This window comes from Rissa tridactyla, chromosome 3, assembly GCF_028500815.1.
Source record: "Rissa tridactyla isolate bRisTri1 chromosome 3, bRisTri1.patW.cur.20221130, whole genome shotgun sequence".
Taxonomy (NCBI): Eukaryota; Metazoa; Chordata; class Aves; order Charadriiformes; family Laridae; genus Rissa; species Rissa tridactyla.
The window spans coordinates 26763908-26781609 of record NC_071468.1 but is presented as its reverse complement, the minus strand read 5'-3'; the positions used below and the strand labels follow the sequence as shown (position 1 = coordinate 26781609).

General features: G+C 40.7%; 1 protein-coding gene across 2 annotated transcripts in view; it reads right to left on the bottom strand.

The window, feature by feature from the left end:
* Positions 1-10952: 10952 nt before the first annotated feature.
* BICRAL (BICRA like chromatin remodeling complex associated protein) overlaps positions 10953-17702 on the bottom strand; it is a 93764-nt gene continuing 87014 nt past the window's right edge. For both annotated transcript variants that reach the window (XR_008465552.1, XR_008465556.1), the window contains exons 17-19: positions 16864-16930; positions 14836-14934; positions 10953-11082 (exon numbers count right to left, since the gene is read on the bottom strand). The gene's annotated coding sequence lies outside the window, so the exon portion shown is untranslated. The remainder of the gene's footprint in view (positions 11083-14835; positions 14935-16863; positions 16931-17702) is intronic.

The following is a 17702-nucleotide window of genomic DNA, read 5'->3' as shown; positions in this document are numbered from 1 at the left end:
CCCGCTGAAGTTAACGAGGCTTGGCACAAGATCTTCTCATAGAGAATGATTTGCAAGAGTTTGCAAGAGCAGCACCGCACCTTACTTACTATTGGAGACAACACAAAAATCACTTCTCCACTGACAGTTTTCGTCCTCAGCTCTAAGTTCTCCCCGAGTTAGAAATATTTTTTGCTTTATACCTGACTTGACAGTTATTAATACTACTGTGAGTACATACCACCTGACTTTATATGATTTAGAAAGAAGAGAGAGAGCAAAGATAACTGTTTCATTATACATTTTAAGTGCCCATAAATCTTTCTACATCAAACCATTCCTGATCTCCCAGGAGAGGTTCTCCAAACACTGAAGCCATGCCTATTTGGCAAGAACTACAGACAGGGATTTCTTTTTTAGCCTCCTTCGTCTCTACAGAGGGCAAAAATCTTGGATAGAAAACTTTGGTGCAGAAGCCTTTTTCTTTTCCTGCAGCAGTTAGAGGCACAGCGATGGTTTTAATAGAGTTTTCTAATGACTCTATTGCTACTTTTTATGACTATTTCTTGGAATAATAAAGTGGCAGAGGCAACAATATCAAATCACTGGCTTTTCTGCAGCAAAGAAGGAGCATAATGAGTCCATAAAGTTATTTTCATTCAAAGGCCAGTGCCCAACACATTTCTAGCTCCTGCAAGACACAGAGTAAAAATTCCTTCTCACCTGCTTGCTCTTCTAGTTAACATCAAGAGGTAAGTTCACACTGCCTAGCTACTTGGGGGGTAATTTCAGAAGTCCCACCTCGACTTCTGTTTTGTGATATTCCAGTGACTGCTCCTCAGAGTGCCTACGACAGAACAGATCAACGCCCCCCTGAGCACCTGAGGATCTCATGCTCTCCAGGGAAGCACAGAAGTAACGGGCAGGTCCTCAGCCTGCCTTACCCCACCTGTGTAGAGCACAGCACAGCTACCTCCAGAGGATGAATCAGATCCCAGGTGGGATAAATTGCCCCATCTCTCTTAGCTGACCTTGAAAAGGGTCAAGGCTCCTAATTTAGGCACTTTAATTTGACGACAAAAGCAGAACAGGATGGTTCTAGACCATCATCACACAAGTAGTTTTTCTTATGTCAGGGGTCTTGCAAACTAAAATAAAATGAGTATTTTTTCACCAGAAATCTTTACAGAAGTGCAGACTTGAGATCAGGAGACCTATACAATAGTTGTGAGACAACAACCAAGTTCCACTGAAGGAAGCTGATGGGTTTTTTACCACTGATTTCAATGGCACTGGGATATCACTGCTACTTGTGACCAAATGGCTGGGTTTATTAGCATGAGATCCCCCTATCAATTCAGTAGAAAACTTAGGAAATTTACAAGAGTGTATCTAAAATCGCTATCTAAACAAATCATGGCTGAAAACATGTACCTCATTAACCAAAACCAAATGTGTTTTCCTCTACAGTTCAGTTCTTGCTACAGCTGTAGCTGTGACATGGTTCTGTGTTATGCTGTACTCTAGCAAGGTATGTCAAAAATGCAAACTGAAGGGTAAAATGATTTCATTTACGAAATAAATAGGTGCCTTTGGTCAACACTAGTACACAAAAGGCAGGTATTTTAAAACAAGGGACCTGCAGGGAAATGTTTCCTCACAAAGCTTCAATTAGCTTTCAAATTATCTCTCACAATGTGTACAAATATTCCTAACCAAACTTCACCGAAAAATGGATTCTCAATACTTTTATTTACCTAATAGTTAACACAAGGATAACAACACACATGCAAATTAAAATAAAAACATATGTGGGGATTTTTTTCTCCAAGTAAGAATTTGAAACATATGTGCTCTTTTAACTGTATTTCTTCACCCAATGCTTCTCTCTTCACTGTTTGTATTTTTAATGTAATTTTTTTCAAAGGTACAGTAAGATATAATCCTAATAAATTATTCCCCCTTTTATCTGACAAGCATGGCTTTCAAGTAACATTCTATCTTTATTTCTTGCTGGCATAACTCGTTCTTATCTATTGGTGTTTTGCACAAAGGGAGCTGACTGCAGTTCAACTATAAGCAGGGATACTATTTTCATTAAAGTTGTAGTTAAAAAACAACATAACATAACAAAGTTGCAGGATTAAAATATTATAATATTCACCCCTGCTTCTGCCAGTCCTGTATTCTCACATCTTCCACTAAACCCATGCTTTTAGTGGACACTGCCGTCCTACTTCTCTCCTCGTGTTTTCAAATAGCAGTGCCTAATGTTTAGAGGGAAAATTAGCTGTAGCAGCTCTTCAGTCCCAGAACCAGAAAATATTGGAAAAGATACTTGATGTCTCTTTTTCTCCTCAAAACTTTATCTGTGACTTTTGCAGAAAGGCGTCAAAAATCTGGTAAAGCAAAATTCCACGCAGCAACGAAACATAAGAGGTTTTAATGAATCGGCTCTCTACCAAATGTACCAGATCTGAATGCCTTTTCTAAGACTCAGTTTTTAGGGTATGCTCATCTGAACTGCTCTCAGCTCAAGTTATTCAACAGATGATTGATATCAAGAAAGATCCCAATCAGGAAAGAGCAACGTGAATTCCTGTAACAAAACGCCTTCAGATTTTCTTTTATAACAAATTGTCTTCAGATTTTTCAAGGACATTTAATCACGCCAAGCTTCATTAGCACTCACCTGGGCATGAGGTGTCTTGGCCCATCGCCACGATGCATAGTGCCACTGCTTGAAAGCATTTTGGTTCAGATTAGTCCAATTCCAAATAACACACCCATCTATACGACTTCACATTCGGACGCTCTGAAAATAGATTTATAACAAGCCCTGTATTTATCAAAAATATACTTAAGGTGTAAGCCAAGAACTGGTAAGTTAGGAAACCTTCCTAAATTTCTACTGGGCCTAAATGGCAGGGTGTGGGTAGCAGGGGGTCTGCAGGGCCCTGTGTGGAGGAGGTCCAAGGCTGGTCACCACAAGGTCCTGCTGACTCCAACACCACTATGAGCACCCCAAAACTGCAGTCTGTCAGGGCAGCCCACTGCACCTCTGCTCAGACGTAGCTAAAGAAAGCAGCCACTGGGGCAGGAGACACGTGAGGAAGAGACACATTTTGAGAAAGAAAATGAAACACAATGGAGGGGACATGCAGAAGGCAGCATCATGGGGGACATGGCTGACGACAAGCTCTCAGAAGGAGGTGCTCCCTGAGAAAGGAGGGACACCCCCACGGGACTGAGGTCACCCCACACCAGGCCAGGAACACCCCTGAGGGACTGCGGCCATGGCTGACCCACACTGGCGCAGAGGAGAACAAGTAAGGGGCAGCAGAAAGCCATTCGGCGGGAGAGCCCAACCTGCTGTGCCACCTGTCACCTCACCAAGGGGACTGGGAGGCTGTGGCAACACGTGTGGGGATGGGGGAGGCTGCGACCAGGGAGGAGGAGGAGAGGAGTCAGACTGAAGCCGAGCCTGGAGAAGGGGGAGGAAACGTATTTCCCTAAGAGTTCATTTAATTGTCCTTTTTTCCTCAATACTTGAATCAAGTAATTAAAAGTTTATGTTAATTGGCAATAAGTTAAATTAAGTAAAATTCCTGATGCCAAGACTACTTTGCCATTCAGGAAAATCCTTATCTGTCCCTCTCCAGTGTTTTCATTCAGCCTTTCCAGTGCATTCACTACATGACAGGATCTTCAACTGCACGGCTGCAGGCCACCTTCACCACCCAACCCCGCCACGTCCACCATGAAGCAATTTAACCATCAGTGAAGAGAAGGTGTCTTCACATGACAATGGACTTCCTTTTCTTTTTTACCATGCTTACTTAAAATCTTCCAGAAATCAGAAATGGGAATTGACCTCTTAGCATTTTCAATGGTACCCCTCGTAGCTTCAAAATGCGATATCCAAAAGCATTTTACCACATGGTATCAAAGAAGAAATTACCTTGGTAATAGCTGAGCAAAACTAAAATTTTCAACACCGAGGAAACATCAATTCTCCATATAATTCTGACTTTATAAACGAGAAGATTTACAAAAAATATATTTGAATCCTGATTTCTAAAAAAAAGTTGATAATTTCATCAAATAAGGTAAGATTTTTTAGGGTAGACGTCAAAAGATGTATTTCTGGCCCAAGTACTCAAACCTCTGGCTTTGTCAGGTCTCTGATTCAAAGCACGTGGCCACAAATGCTTATTTTTTGTCTTTTTAATACTCAATAGTTAAAATGTAAATGAAACAGTGTATTCTTTTCCTTTGCATTACTCCGAAAAATGCTAGAATATATTGGTGCATTTTTGTCTAAGCAAACACATTCTGTTTGATGCAGACACTTTACAAAATTTAAACCTAACAGTTAAAAGTTTGGCAAAGTTAAAGTGACTGAAATTCTGTGATTCTGTGAAAATAGGGTCCTTCTTTAATGGGGTCTTACAAGAATAGTTTTATGAAAATGGTCAGAAGAGTCAGACAAATACAATAACTGGGAAACTTATTAGGACCACATTTAATTTGAGTAAATTAGAATATTTTGGAAGCTTTGGCGTCCTTGGAGAAGTGCAGTTTCACAGCAATCAGATGGGAGATGAGTCAAAAATAGGCCCATCTTGCAGACCTGGCACATCTCACTGAAAGATCACAATAGAAAATGAAGCTGCAACGGCCCTACAATCAAAAAAACCCTGGCCAATCAAAAAAAAAAACCCAAACCAAAAAACAAAAAACCCAACTATGAAGACTGAGACTGGGAGATGGCACTATAAAAATCATAATCAGACTCAGGAACCAGACTGAGTGAATTACATGTTGGCCTTTGAGCAGCAAATCAAAACAATCAGCAGAGAAGTCCAAGCAGCAATTGAACATTGACCATTGGAAACCAAGAGCAGCAGCAATTCACCAAGATTTTTCTTTTTTTTTTTTTTAAAGTGAACTCAAGTAAAGCTAGTAAAACTCAGCAATTGCTAACATACCACTATAACTGCAGGTTTAATAATGTCCCATAAACTTTAAGAATTTGAAATTCATTGCAGCAGGGCAGCTTATGCATTCAGTTTGCAAGACACCCATTTTCACACTCAAAGACATCAGAAAAGCAGATGAAAGTTTATTTTTCTTTTGATAAAGAAGTTAAGCAGATTTTGGCAGCTTGCCATCAATTTGACCCCATCCCCCAACTTCCCCCCTGCCCAAACACTGTAAATTAATCTTACACTGGTTGACGAAAAAAAAAAACACAAAACCAATAGTGAAAAACTTCCAACATTCAAGTCCTTTGGCTGAACCTCTCTGGGGCATATCCCATGGTGACAATCTTTGGCTTTGACCATCTCAGCTGGCCTCTTGCCCAAAACTATGCCTGTAGCACAAACTTCTCCCTTAAAATCCAATTCCATTTTCTCTTGGTCTTGATATTACCATCAACCACAATTTCTTGTTCAGACTCTCCAGAAATACCCACTATGACTCTCTTCTCCTGGACTAGCTGCTGGTCTCCACACAAGCACATTTGCAGAGTAAGTTCACTCCAGGTTTTCACTATGAAGCCTAAGAGCAGAGTATGGGCCCTAAAAAGTTAGTCCCACAAATTTAACCTTTTTTTTTTTTTTTTTAATAATGATTCTGCAATAATTTCCTACAATGCTAAATCCACAACTTCCTCACTTATATAAGTGACTGCCTGAAATTATTTTTCAGGACAGACTGAAGACAGACGAAAGTTTCAGAGTTTCAAGTAAGTCTGAATTCTGTGGAACAAAAAGCTGGTTGTTACATCACTCTATGAAAAAATATTTATATTGGCTCTGGCTTTAAGATTACATTTCTCAGTTCATGCAAGTGGCAGGAAACATGCAGAATCTAATCAAGAGATAGTCCACAAGGCTTGTTAAATGAAATGTTAAATAAAGACTTGTTATGAAAACAAAAAGATGCAACTCAGGAAATGAGCTTGGTCATCTCACAACTCTCTGTTGTTCCACAGCCAAGCATTGGCTAAACATTGGATTATCGTTATAAATAATACACAGGGAAAAAGCTTCATTCAGGATTTACCCTAAAAGCACATTTGAAGAGCACCAAAGTGACTTATGAGCCATAGCTTTATTTTCACATCTGACTTAGAAGACTAATGCAGATCTTAATGAAAACCAGGGAATGAAGACTTCCAAGTAACACACTTTTGCAGCATTTACCTAAAATGTAAATTTTTATGTTTTAAAGTTTTATGCACAAGTCAGAAAAGCCTGCAAGAAAACATATTTACAAAATGTGAACTCATAGACAAGAAAAATCTTTTCACATGGAAGAGCCTGTCTTGGAGGAGGAAACTCTTTTTATTTTTCAATGCAGAAGGTCAGTGTTACTAGAAAATAAATAACATGAAAGAGGCGGAAAAGGACAGGGGAAATTGCTCTACAGAAGAAAAACAAAGAACAGCAGTCACAAACTTCTCATGAACTCCTGAACTACCAAGTTAACCAAGGTAATCTATTGCTATTCTCCATCTTTCTGGTCCAACCCTTCTTTCATTTCTTTGGTCTCGTTTCTCTAGCTTTCGTACACTTGTAAGGCTGAACTACGTTTTACCACAGCGAATATGATCTCCGAGTGTCCAGTGGGGTTCTCAACCTGGTACACATCAGTCTCAGACTGAGCATTTCTTCAGATTATACAAGTGCAACAGCAGTGTCTTGTATTAAGATTGTTGCCTCTGTTTTTATTTGACAGCATGATTGCGTTTACATTTTGGGGGAAAGCCTGTACAAAGGGATGGCTTTTGAGCTTGGCTCCCATACGTGCTCTCAGCTCCTAACATGGTGAAATTAATAGCTATTTTTATTTCATCTGGCAGGGAGTTTTGCAGTCAATGTAGGATTGCATCTCCTGTGACCACAGGGTTTCTCAGATTTCCCAACAGTTTAATTGCTGTATGCTACGTGAGGTTGCATTTTCAGAGAGAGAAGGAGCTATCTCATACAGCCAGAGCTCTGCAACCCAGCCAGCATTCATGAAACGCAGTCTTTGTTCAGTCACTAGTAGGAAAAGAAAATTAGTAATGTTTCATTGGATGAAGAACCATAATCAAATGAAGAGTTTATGCTTAAAACTTACTATCAAGTCTGATAAAATTAAACTAATGAAGCAAAGGAAGTTTAAGGCAAAAATTAAAACATTGAGAGAAAAGTTGAATATGATGGAATGATTTGTTTAAGTATCTTCATTGCCGACTTCTTTAAAATTCCATAACCCTTTGATTTCTAGAAGGGGAAAAAGGGGAAAGGGGAAAAGAAAAAGACAACCAAGTGAACTGGTTGTCTGGACAATCAATGAAACCTGGGCAATCAACGAAAACACATACTCGGTTTGTTTTTACTTTCCTCTCTTCCTGAACGAATTAATGAAACTGGTGAACTTTGGCCTCTTCTTCAGGCTAGAGCAGCAAGGAGACGGGCTGACTTAATATCCCCCCCAGCCCACAGCAATGCTGATGGAAGACTTTAATGTAAGAACACTGTGTGCTCATTTGGCATTGCATTCCCTAGGGGGAATACGGTAGACAGTGTGTAGATTAAATTTAGTTAGAATTGGACATTAAGAAACACATACTTGGTGCCTTGATAGTAAAGATCAAGAGAGGTCACTCTCTGCTTGTTTTCCTTTGTAGGTTTATAAAACTTTTGCCTTTCTCATTCCTTTTCTTCTTTTTATGACATAATTGTTGCATAGCAGACAACCATTTTGTCTTTCTTAGTGATGCTAGTTACAAAATATAGGAAGCTTGTTTCCGGAAAATAATCTGGATTCTCTGAAGCACTCTTGAAGTCTTTTTGGCATGCTTCGTAATTGATTTCAAGTGTCTGATGAAAAGTCAGGCCCTGTGACACAATTTTTCTTTGGCTTCAAAATCAGAAGAAAAAATCCTGCCATAGGAAAATCAAAACCTGTGGTCTGAAATGAGAGTTTTCTCAGATTTTCTTTTTGCACATGAAATGCCACTATTCAGAGGTATCCTCAGCATTGCATAACACAAGGATAGCGATCTGCAGCCACTGCTTTGCAGACAATAAAAAAAGGCTCACTCACTTTTAAAGCACGGTGCCAACAACAGTTTCAGGTCATTTCCCAACTGGCTTTTCCTGTCTGGTATGCCTTTCAGAGTTTTGGCTCTGTTGACACTGCAGGTTAAATGAAACAAAAAATGCAAACAGAAGCCACAAAGTCTCAGCAACTCTGCCTTTTTGATCTACCTAAGTGTTTTTAAGCCTGCTCATCACCATGGGATCCAAGTGCCCTTTTTCACATTTCAGTGTTTCCAAAAGAGTCAAGTCATGGTAAGGCCATAATGCTTGAGTGGTTGTTGCAAAAAAAGATTGCTTCTTTAGAGAAGAAATGAGTCCTCTTCTCCAGAAATAAGCCTGAACAGAGCAAATTAAAGGTGGAAAAGGTCAGAAAGGAAAGGGCTGGTTTTCCTTGGCAAAAACGTTAGTAGAGTTGGCAGCATATGGAAGCAGAGTTGTAAAGAGTGGGAAGAAAATGCTTTCCTCTACCATCAAGAGCAAAGAGGTCACAGTTCTTTCAAAGGGCTTCCCTTGGGATAATGTGAATATGGACTGTCCCATACTTCACGGATTGAATAACCATCTGAAAGTACAATAATTTGAGATAAACTGAGATTAGTTTCTTGCATTGACATCTGCTTGGAAAATAACATGGAAAATGTAGTGCAGGGGTCATTTGGCTTGGTATGTTGATGATAATACTGCCAACATCCAGTACCAAAACAATGAGTAATTTGTAAAGATTTGGCATATTACATCCTGCTTAATAAATTCAAAGGTTTGAACATGACAGCATATTGTAATGTAGTAACATAATACTGTAAATTTGCAGAGCCAGATTCAACCCATAAGCAGACCCAACATTGATCTCAATATACATGCTTACTGCAAGCTGAATGAATAATCTGAATACATACTTGGCTGAATACATCCTAACCCCACTATATATGCAATGAAAAAAAAATGTGCTGCTTATTTCTAGTTATTTTTATGTAGTCATGTAACAAATGTATTTTTTCATACATACTTGCATCTATATTTCAGCAGTGAGAGAAGTATAAATTTAAATGCAGGCTAAGATAATTGGTCTTTGAAGACCTGACAGGCGCAATGGTGTAGTTAGCAGAAGTTAACAGAAGCACAGTCAAGACACTCTTTCAAAAAAGGCACAGTAACTTCGGGATGAAGAGAAAGCAGTTAAATGAAAGATAAGACCTGCTCTGGTAACCCAATATAGCCAAATAACAATGGAGAGTACAAACTGGTCAAGGCGACAATGGAGAGAGGGGCAGAATAACCAAGCATCAACTATGGCACAGGGGAGAGGCAAGTTAGTACCAATTTCTTGATTCCCTCCAGCAAACTGCTAGACTGATCACTCTCTGGCATGCCTAAAAAACATAGAATCATAGAACGTGTTGGGTTGGAAGGGACCTTTAAAGGCCATCTAGTCCAACCCCCCTGCAGTAAGCAGGGACATCTTCCACTAGATCAGGTTGCTCAGAGCCTCATCAAGCCTGGCCTTGAATGTCTCCAGGGATGGGGCCTCCACCACCTCTCTGGGCAACCTGTGCCAGTGTCTCACCACCCTCATTGTGAAGAACTTCTTCCTGATGTCTAATTTAAACCTACTCTGCTCTAGTTTAAAACCATTGCCCCTCGTCCTGTCGCTACATGCCCTTGCAAACAGCCCCTCCCCAGCTTTCTTGTAGGCCCCCTTCAGGTACTGGAAGGCTGCTGTAAGGTCTCCCCAGAGCCTTCTCTTCTCCAGGCTGAACAACCCCAACTCTCTCAGCCTGTCTTCATAGGAGAGGTGCTACAGCCCTTTGATCATCTTTGTGGCCCTCCTCTGGACCCGCTCCAACAGGTCCACACCCTTCTTGTGCGTCTCTCTGTCCATCTTACACTGTTACTCAGGGAGTCGAAATGAACATCCAGGATAAAAATCCTTATCGTGCGAGTCCTGTTGGCAAGATTTTATCATACATCTTCCCAGAAAGAGGGAAGTTTTCCGTTATCAGAGATCAGTCACGGCATTTCCACTGGGACAGGCTAACCACTACTGTCATATTCTCCCTCCTACAGAACTCCTGATGAGACTGTGGTCAGAGAAGGAACTCATCTGGAAGGATAGCAGACTGGGCATAATGCCGGACAATGCCTACACTTCCACAAGATCTAAATGGAGAGGCATTAAAGAAATGGATATCAACTAACAATTCCTGTTCTTGCACCAAAAATGGGTTAATTTGCTGCGTGAAGAGGGAAAGTTTCCTCTAACAACAGAGTTCCTCTGTCAGTATCAAATGTGGGAGAAGTGGCCCAATGTTATTTTTCTATCGAAGACCCAGGCACGCCTCTTTGACCACATGGAGAGAGCCAGTGAAGGCAGAAGGGGAAGCTGGGCAGCGTGGAGAGACGGCTTGCTAATCCTGTCAGGAGAAAAAGTGTTTCATGTCACTCAACAGCATCTCCATGGGGCAGTTACAGGAGAAGCGCTGACAGCCTCTGAAAGGAATCACATCCAGTCATCCTCTTGCAGGAAGAGGTTGGCTTTGACACGAATCTTATAGGCTGGGTGAGATGAAAGTGGGGTGAAGGGACCTCTGGGCTCCATGTAGGATTTCGCCTTCCTCTGCCCCGTGAGGAGACGGAAGAGGAATGCATTAGCAGTCCCGACTGCTTTCAGCTAGCCTGTCCTTTCTGACCCCTTCGCCAAGCAGTTCTGTATCTCTCTCATTCCCCGCCTTTCAAAATTTCAACTTGCTAACCCTGCTGCCAAAAATAAAGACAGAAATAACATCACGGTTGAAAACAATTTCAACATAAGGAAGAGCTGCGGGGACAGACCGGGGATTCTTGCCACATGACACAGAGTAGACACAGAGTACATACCATACCACTGCACACACTGATAAGTACATTTTGCAACCAATTTTACAGACTTGTCCTGATTTTCTTTAGAAAACGTTTAGTCGGGCTCTTTCAATCACTGGTGTGCTTGAATGATTTTCAGCAGTACAAGCTGTAAATAAGTGTAGACAAAGAGGTGAAACATCTACAGAAGGGATGAAGTCACCCAAGACATCAATGAGGTTAAATAAGAATGCACTTAAATCATATAATGAGAGTCTGTATTGGCGCAGAGTTACCAACTCCAATGTACAAAGCAGAAAGCATATAAAATGAAAGTAATTTACATTCTCCTTAAGAGCAACAACTCCTTACTGAGTGCATGGGATTTGCCATCCCCACACCACACCACAGCACTCCAAGGGACAAGGCATTCAGCTGTGACCAAGGACCTAAATCTTCCTCCCAGAAGACACTTCTAGAGTCAAGTTTTTAAAACACGTAGGTGTCTAAGGTTACAAATGGGCATCTGGATTTTTAGATGAGGTATTCCTAACCACTTAGGAGGTTTATACAGCATTTTTACTGCAGCACAAGCCTAATTTCTGCCATTCCCTCTGTGACAGCAGCTGCACATCCCTCTCAGATAGCCTTGTCCTTCCCTTCTTGGCCCTCAGCACCCCTATGAAGAGGCAATAACTCTTGCCTCAAAAAGCAAGTGAAAATTGCTTTTTACTGGTACTGAATGACAACACAGAGAGCAACCCCTTGCCCATTGGTGGGGAATAAAATTCAGAGGTCCAAGTGCTCCTTTGCTTCGATTGTACTTCAACATCACGTTTTCCCCCCTTTGGTGGATTAAAGCTGAAAGGCTTTACAGGAGACATGTCTGTTACAGTAATGTAAACAATAAATAATAATAGGAAAGAGAAAGAAAGACTGATTTATTGAAGGCTATACACTTCTATAAAGTAAATAAATGAACTTTCAATTTAAGCAGACATTTTTACTGCCAAATAAATCTCCTTGCACAGATATGAGAGGAGCGGAGACTTCATATAGTACACAGAAAAGGAAAAGTTAAGAGAAATTCAGATAATGCAAGTGAGCACACAGGGCCAGACTCTTGATGGATGCTGCTGTTTTACACCAACCTAGGATTGTTTATATATTCACCTACCATTGAATGATAATATTATACACTAAGATATAGCAGAAATAAACAAATTGCTTTTGAGTAAGTGAAAAAATAGCCATATGCCTATTCAGCAGCCTTTACATCATCAAAACTCCAAAGAAGCTGGTATTTGTTTTGCCCAAATACGGACTACCAAAACTTTTGAAGTAAGCCCCTGAAGTTGGAAACTGCATCTATTTTTTATGCTTCTAAATGTCCTGCTCTGAAAAACATTTGGGTGCCCAGCAGTTCCCCTGGACCACATAGAGAAGTGGCATTTTTCAGCACTGGATCCCTCATCTACCTCAGCAGATTCTGATGGAGATGGGTTTGTGGGCTGATACACACACCCAGAACCAGAGTTCAGGTATGATCAGTATCGGCCACTACTTGCCTCATGGTGGAAGTTGCCCCAAAGCACCAGGGGCCAAATTACTGTTCCTGTACAGAGCGCCCCGCCATAAATGAGAACGGACTGGTAGATCTGACGGACCATCACAAGAACAATATTTGCACCCAGCTTACTACCTGAATCAGGCACTGTATTTGGACCCATCCAAGTTTCTAGTGAAGAAGACAGCGACCTGATTTTCTTATCACTTCTGAGAAACTTCCAGGCCAAAACCTGGGGTCTTCTCCTTAATACTCTTTGCTGACTTCTGCTCTGCAGTTTCTATACGGTGCAGTAGTAGTAATATCATTTCCTCAGTCTCCGTGGATTCTTTCAACAACCTAAGGAAAGGGAATTTAAAATCTACCCTCCTGAATTTTCACCAGCTCCACTGTCTCTAACTGTCTTTTCCCAATGAAGCAAATCTTATTTCTTTTTGATCTCATTTCCCACAAAGTCAAAGTACGGTTGACGTTCCCTGAAGTAACATAACAGATATGGGTACAGCTAAAACATGGGAACTTGGGAGTCATTTGGAAAGTTTTATATATGTGAAATAATTGAATTCACATACCAGTGACTTTTATCTCCAAAATGACCACACAAAATGCTGAGCATGATTCCTAAGTGGTGAGATACTACTGCACTTATTAGGTTTCCATCTGATCTGATGGACAGTCTTAGCAATTTTATAGAATGTGATATATCCCTCAGGCTTAGAGTGAACTTTGACAGGTCGCAATTTTAAAGCTCCAAAACTTGAATTTGTGGAACAGATATGCAAATCTAAAAACTTTTTTGGATGAATAAAAGAAGAGAGTAAGACAATTATGGGAGAGGAAAGAAACACATCCTGTATGTTTTTTATAATTTTTTTTACTGATTTACTTAATTTTATTTTCAATTAGTTTAAAGACCTACCTCTGAGGCTTCTATTTGTTTCCTTAAAAATTAGGAGTCCTAACTTTAAGAGTGAAAAGTGAGTTAAGATTATTCATTATCCAGGTACAAATACAATGGATCTTTCAAAACATAGAGTAGCCTTTTTTTATTCTCGGCTGATCTATTTGAAGAGCTCTCCCTGTTTTGTGACCACATACAAAAAACCCGCATTTCTGTAGCCAAACCAAGCGGATTGTGAACTTTTCTCCAGACTTGGGATAGGCTTTGGAGTCAGAGTGATGAAATTAAAATGCAATAGGACATTAGTTCACTGAGTTCGTGTGTACCAGTGAAAATCTGTTTTAAGATTTGAAACCGAAGTTAAAAGCACAATAAAGATACAAATTCCTGCTAATCTGAAGCTTTCTCTTTCTCACCTTGTCATAAAAGCCCTTTGTGCCTGTAACCACAGTCCCTTATCTATCCTCCAGACTCTGCCAAAGGGAAGCTGACACCTCATCAGAAGATATCAGGGGAGAATGGTACTGCTTGAATCCTGCCTCTATCTTCAGAATGATATTTTAGTCTTCAAGGGATGGCAAAGGATTTCCACAAGCAGATGGATCAGCAGAAAACGTAACCGAACAGCTCATAAACAACTTGTCCTCCTCATAACCAGCTAGTTGGGTTTTTGTTTCGTGTTCTTATTTTTAAGAATTCAGCTGTGACTGCACCTTTGCCTAAATCCTGTGAATTTCATTTCCCCAGCTGCTACCCTGGAATTAGACTGATTTAATAATTATTGTAAATGAAAATGGGTTCTCCCTTCACTGCCAGTATTACTCTGGTTCTGCTGTGGTAGTTGCATAACTTTACAGTATTAAATGTTAGCTATCCCGCTTAGCAGAAGCTAAGCACTACAGTTTTTCTAAGAGACTGGAGTAGGCAAAGTCAGTCACTGCTGAGTGCAAGAGGGTTAAGCCTGCGTAGCTACCGTGTGGTAGAAATCTGTAATGTCTGTAGGACCTTGCAGGGTAAGACTTGGCAGGCACCGGTTACGCGGGAGTAAAAAAAAATACCCTTTTGCAGTAAAAACATACACATAGCCACTTCTTTCCCGCTTTCTTATTCTTTAGCTGTATTTCATTTTTCCACGTGTTTACACCACATTTCTGCAAAAGAAATCTTGGACTTTAAAGATTTTTGCTTAGTCATTGGCTTTGACTACTTGTTATATCAAAGTGCAACTTCCCATTGATGCCCCTTTACTCCAGTTTTTGATCTCAGATAAACAGTTCAGCAGGAGCACAGGTAATGATGAATACAGAATAAAGGAAAATGAATGACAGATAATAATGATCTCTATTCAAGAACACCTTTTATTGTGCACGGCACAGTCATTAAAAATAATGTTCTCCTAAATACTCGGGAAAAATGAGACTCGGAGTTAGCAAACCATTTAAGCATGTGCTTACCTTTAAGCCTGCAAAAAGTCTTACAAATGTTAACTGGAGTAGTCATGTGCCTGGAGTTAAGCGTGCTTAGAAATACTTCACTGGACTCAGAGCCAAAACCTGTTTGCATTATGGTTTGGGAACAGCAAAGGACAGAGAACAAAAGGAACAGTTATTCAGAATTTGGACAAATAGCTGTAAATACATTTTTTTGTGTTATTAAGCCGATATTGGCTCTGCTGAGAACACACTGACTGAACACACAGTCCTAATAATCACAGCTGAAAAACACAGACCGTGGACGTTTATTGATTTAGACAAGATCACTCCTCACAGGAGAGCAAGCCTCTAGTTTTACAGACCTTTTAATTCCCCGTACACCATCCCTTTCCCTTTTACAAATCTCCTGCTGTGAAACTCTAATGCACTCTTGAGACACTAGAAATCATGGAACTAACTCTGTAAATTGTCCATCAGCCAAAAGAGGAAGCAACTTCCAAGACCAAGGAGTTTAGTTGTCGTTATCCATGCTATGTTTTTGTCCAAGGCATAAAGCAAAGAGAGTCACCACATACCCCCACTCAGAAACTGAACTGCGATTGCAATAGGGACAACAGCTGCACATCGTTGTGGCTTCTACTAGTGCTATTCTTTAGCCACCTCTCCCCCCCCTCCCCGCCAAAAAAGGTACCTAATATCTGGTGTGTCTACTGGCCAAAAACGTCATATCTTATTTTAAGCAAATCCAACATTCCATGCGAATGGAAGTAATTTCTGCAGTACGAAAACTCCTTTCAGAAAATGCTGAACTGATTAGTATTATGGAAAAGTGGAACTAATTAGTACAGTGATACAACAAAAAAACCAAGCTAGAAATTAAAGCCATCCAATTCTTGCAAAAAACGATGGTGTGTTTCCCACATACGCAGCCTTTATGCACACTCATTAAAAGATACAAGGAAGATAATCTTACATCCCCTATCCAACCCATAAACGCACGCCTCTTTGCAAATCCTTAAGGACCAGGACTGTATCAAAAATCCTGTACAAAACGTTCGCTCCTAGGCTTGATTGCTCTTGAGGAACTCACCAAAAGGGCTAGTTTACTCCCTAAAAATGAGGTTCGCTAGCACAAGCCGTATCTATCAGTCAAGCCCCATGCGAGCCTGAGGCAGAGACCTTTCGCTGGCCCTTCACTCCGTGGCAAATTTCACCTTTGGAAAATAGAGGCCACGGGCTCCTCTGAACAACACGTGCCCCTTTTTTTAAAGGAAGACTGTCAAGGCCGCAGGACCAACTCATTAACCTACCCCCCAGCAGTCCCATCTGGATGGTCTTATCTGTAGGAATTCGGTCGTTCATTTATTTTTTCAACCACCATTTGTGACAGTGTTTCTTAAAAAGCAGGCTCATGACTTATTATTAGCACATGGGCAGGTCAGCGCACAGGTTTATTTGCTGTTAACCAACATCCTAACATGCTGTGTTTAAAATTTCCAAAGGGACTGTGAATAGGTTGTAAAAGTAGGAGGTTGAATTCCTGAAGGTAAGAGCTTATGATGGGACCACTGTCAAAGCAAGTCATATTTTGCTCTGATAACCCACAAAAATTGCTATGCAAAGACACATAGTTCACACAGATGTGAATTCCTGACTATTCCCTTTTTAAAGGTGCTTTGATGACCAGCCTGTAATACTTCAGCTGTGCCACTTAGGGAGCAAAGGGAAAGTAAGCAAGCATTAAACTTTGAAAACGTACAATCCACCCAGAAAAGGTAAAAGAAAGGGAGAAGTTAGCGTCAGGAGAGAGGGGGGAAGGGAAAGAGGTAAGAGAAAAAGACAATATTCCCACCAAAGTATATGCAGCACAATTCCTGCAGGCTATCAGGAAGAATAAATACTCCCATCACTCTTGTCAGGGGCAAGCCCCAAGCACAGGGATGTGACCTATAGGGCATTGGCGGGACCGCTTAGAAGGGCAGATCCCATTTTCTGCCTGGGATGTCTATCAGATCCTAGGCTATCTGGTGGAAACACTCGCCAAATTACCTGTGTCCCTTATTGTTGACATACACCGTACGCACACAGCTGGACGCCACACCCCAGGAAATTATTCCTAGTGAAAGGAAAAAAAAAATACAGAATCACCTCCAGAAAAGATTATCCACTTGCTCGCTTTCATCTTGTGCAGAGCACTGAAAAGTCTGGAAAGAGATAAATGCCTGTTATACAGGGATTTACACATTTCATCCAGACAATTGACTTAAATTTCAAGCATGAGGCCCGAATTGATCATTTATCAAGTTAATCTTCATGATGTATTTAGTGTCTAACCATAATACCCCCAATTGCTTTCACAGTCTGCAGAGCACTGGCCGGGGGGAGAGCACCTGTTAAGAATCAAGAACTGAAAAGGAGCTACGCAGTTGATTGAAGTTATAAATATTGGCCCTGATCCTGCAAACACTTGGCATCCACTGAGCACCAGTGTGAACGAAGCTACAACTGGCCGCCTTAGCGGTCTGATGATTGTCTATCTGTTTTAAGCAAGGACCACCTTCTTAGCTCATTGAGAGGCATGCAAAAGGATTAAATGCTCAGCATGGGCCGCTATTTCTATCCTAACGAAACAAAGGAGCAAATGAAGGTAACTTGATTACAGCATTAACTTAAACTGTTAGGATATCCAGCGGCTTCCTTTCACCGCTAATGCCTCGATATTTAATCATCACTAAGAAACGTTTTGTTTTGATTGTCATTTTTTGTAATGCTCCTGCCAAAAGCAAGTGTTAAAAAAATTTTTTTTAAAAATCACAGCTCACACAGCTCTCCACCCTCACATACAAGATCACCTCTTAAATCATGAGCTCCTCCAGCCAGTTAAGAGT